Genomic DNA, 3,287 nt, shown 5'->3' on the forward strand with positions numbered 1-3,287 from the left:
GCCTCTCCCTCCTGCAGCGGATCGGGCCGAGGCTACCTTCCCGGCACTTGAGCAATGGCGGCTGGGTCGGGGGCAGGCGTGCCTCTCCCTACCGCGGTGGATTGGGGGCCAGGCTACCTTCCTGGTGCCTGAGCGATGGCGGCCGGGTCAGGAGTAGGCGTGCTTCTCCCTCCCGCAGTGGATCGGGGCACAAGCTACCTTCCCGGCGCTTGAGCGATGGTGGATGTTTCGTGAGCAGGCGTGCCTCTCCCTCCTGCAGGCGGATCACAGCCCAGACTACCCTCCCAGTGCTTGAGCGACAGCAGCTGTGTCGGGAGAAGGCATGCCTCTACCTCCTGCCATGGATTGGGGCCCAGGTTTCCTTCCTGACACTTGTGCGATGGCAGTTGGGTCGGAGGAAGGTGTGCCTCTAACTCCCGTGGCGGATCGAAGACCAGGCTACCTTCCTGGCACTTGAGCAATGGCATCTGGGTCAGGAGCAGGCGTGGCTCTCCTTCAAGTGGTGGATCGGATCCCAGGGATACCGTTCCAGTGCTTGAGCGATGGAGGCTAGGTGGGGAGCTGGCGTGCCTGTCCCTCCTGCCATGGATTCGGGCCCAGGCTACCTTCCCGGTGCTTGATCGATGGCTGCCGGGTCAGGAGCAGGCATGCCTCTCCCTCCCGCAGTGGATCGTGGCCCAGGCTACCTTCCTGGCGCTTGAACGATGGTGGCTGGGTTGGGAGACGTGCCTCTCCCTCTCGTGGTGGAACAGGGCCCAGGCAACCTTCCCAGTGCTGGACCGCTGGCGGCCAGGTCGGGAGCTGGTGTCCCTCTCCCTCCCGCGGCAGAACAGGGCCCAGGCTACCTTCCCGGCACTTGAGCGATGGTAGCCAGGTTGGGAGCTGGTGTCCCCCTCTCTCCCGTGGCAGATCGGGGCCCAGGCTACCTTCCCGGTGCTTCAGTGATGGTGGCTGGGTCCAGAGCAGGCGTGCCACTCCCTCCTGTGGTAGTTTGGGCCCCAGGCTACCATCCCGGTGCTTGAGCGATGGCAGCCGGTTTGGGAGCTGGTGTCCCTCTCTCTCCTGCGGTGGATCGGAGCCCAGGCTGCCTTCCCGGTGCTTGAGCGATGGCGGCCGGGTCGGCAGCATGCAGGCCTCTAGCTCTTGCCATGGACTGGGGCCCAGGGTACCTTCCCAGCGCTTGAGCAATGGCGGCCGGGTCAGGAGCAGGCGTACCTCTCCCTCCTGCTGTGGATTGGGGCCCAGGTTACCTTCCTGACACTTGAGAGATGGCGGCTGGGTTGGAGGCAGGTGTGCCTCTAACTCCCGTGGCAGATCGAAACCCAGGCTACCTTCCTGGCACTTGAGCGATGGCGGTGGAGCCGGGAGCAGGCGTACCTCTACCTCCTGCCGTGGATTGGGGCCAGGCGACCTTCCCGGCACTTGAGCAATGGCGGCCAGGTCGGGGGCAGGCGTGCCTCTCCCTCCCGCAGGGGGATCACAGCCCAGACTACCCTCCTGGTGCTTGAGCGATGGCGGCTGTGTTGGGAGAAGGCGTGCCTCTCCCTCCTGTGGTAGAACACGACCCAGGCTACCTTCCCAGCGCTTGAGCGATGGCGGCCGTGTCGGGAGCAGGCGTACCTCTACCTCCTGCCCTGGATTGGGGCCAGGCTACCTTCCCGGCGCTTGAGCAATGGCGGCCGGGTTGGAGGCAGGCATGCCTCTCCCTCCCGCAGGCAGATCACAGCCCAGACTACCCTCCCGGCGCTTGAGCGAAGGCGGCTGTGTCGGGAGAAGGCGTGCCTCTCCCTCCTGTGGTGGAACAGGACCCAGGCTACCTTCCCGGCACTTGAGCAATGACGGCCAGGTTGGGGGCAGGCTTGCCTCTCACTCTCGCAGGCGAATTACAGCCCAGACTGCCCTCGCGGCGCTTGAGAGACAGCGGCTGTGTCAGGAGAAGGCATGCCTCTACCTCCTGCCGTGGATTGGGGCCCAGGTTACCTTCCTGACACTTGAGCGATGGCGGCTGGGTCAGAGGCAGGTGTGCCTCTAACTCCCACTGCAGATCGAAGCCCAGGCTACCTTCCTGGCACTTGAGCAATGGCGGCTGGGTCGGGAGCAGGCGTGGCTCTCCTTCAAGTGGTGGATCGGATCCCAGGCTACTGTCCCAGGGCTTGAGCGATGGCGGCTAGCTCGGGAGCTGGCGTGCCTGTCCTTCCTGCCATGGATTCGGGCCCAGGCTACCTTCCTGGGGCTTGAGCGATGGCAGCCGGGTTGGGAGCTGGTGTCCCTCTCTCTCCCATGGCGGATCGGGTCCCAGGCTACCTTCCCGGTGCTTCAGCGATGGCGGCTGGGTCGGGTGCAGGCGTGCCACTTCCTCCTGCAGTGGTTCGGGACCCAGGCTACCGTCCCGGTACTTGAGCGATGGCGGCTGGGTCAGAGGCAGGCGTGCCTCTCCCTCCCGTGGTGCATCGCAGCCCTGGCTACCTTCCTGGCGCTTGAGCCACGGCGGCTGATTTGGGAACAGGCGTGCCTCTCTCTCCGGCAGTCAATCGGGGCCCAGGCTACCATCCCGGTGATTGAGTGATGGCGGCCGATAGGGAGCAGGCGTGCCACTCCCTCCCACGGTGGTTCAGGGCCCAGGCTACCTTGCCGGTGCTTGAGCAATAGCGGTTGGGTCAGGAGCAGGCGTGCCTCTCCCTCTCGTGGTGGAACGGGGCCCAGGCAACCTTCCCGGGGCTTGAGCGATGGCAGCCGGGTTGGGAGCTGGCATCCCTCTCCCTCCCGGGGCAGAATGGGGCCCAGGCTACCTTCCCGGGGCTTGAGCGATGGCAGCTGTCACGCGCGTGCCTCTCCCTACCGCGGTGGATTGGGGGCCAGGCTACCTTCCTGGTGCCTGAGCGATGGCGCCCGGGTCAGGAGTAGGCGTGCTTCTCCCTCCCCCAGTGGTTCGGGGCCCAATCTACCTTCCCGGCGCTTGAGCAATGGCGGATGGTTCGGGAGCAGGCGTGCCTCTCCCTCCTGCAGGCGGATCACAGCCCAGACTGTGCCTCTCCCTACCGCGGTGGATTGGGGGCCAGGCTACCTTCCTGGTGCCTGAGCGATGGCGCCCGGGTCAGGAGTAGGCGTGCTTCTCCCTCCCCCAGTGGTTCGGGGCCCAATCTACCTTCCCGGCGCTTGAGCAATGGCGGATGGTTCGGGAGCAGGCGTGCCTCTCCCTCCTGCAGGCGGATCACAGCCCAGACTACCCTCCTGGTGCTTGAGCGACAGCGGCTGTGTCGGGAGAAGGCATGCCTCTACCTCCTGCC

This window comes from Fukomys damarensis, unplaced genomic scaffold (assembly GCF_012274545.1).
Source record: "Fukomys damarensis isolate Sample0158 unplaced genomic scaffold, DMR_v1.0_HiC HiC_scaffold_19, whole genome shotgun sequence".
Classification (NCBI taxonomy): Eukaryota; Metazoa; Chordata; class Mammalia; order Rodentia; family Bathyergidae; genus Fukomys; species Fukomys damarensis.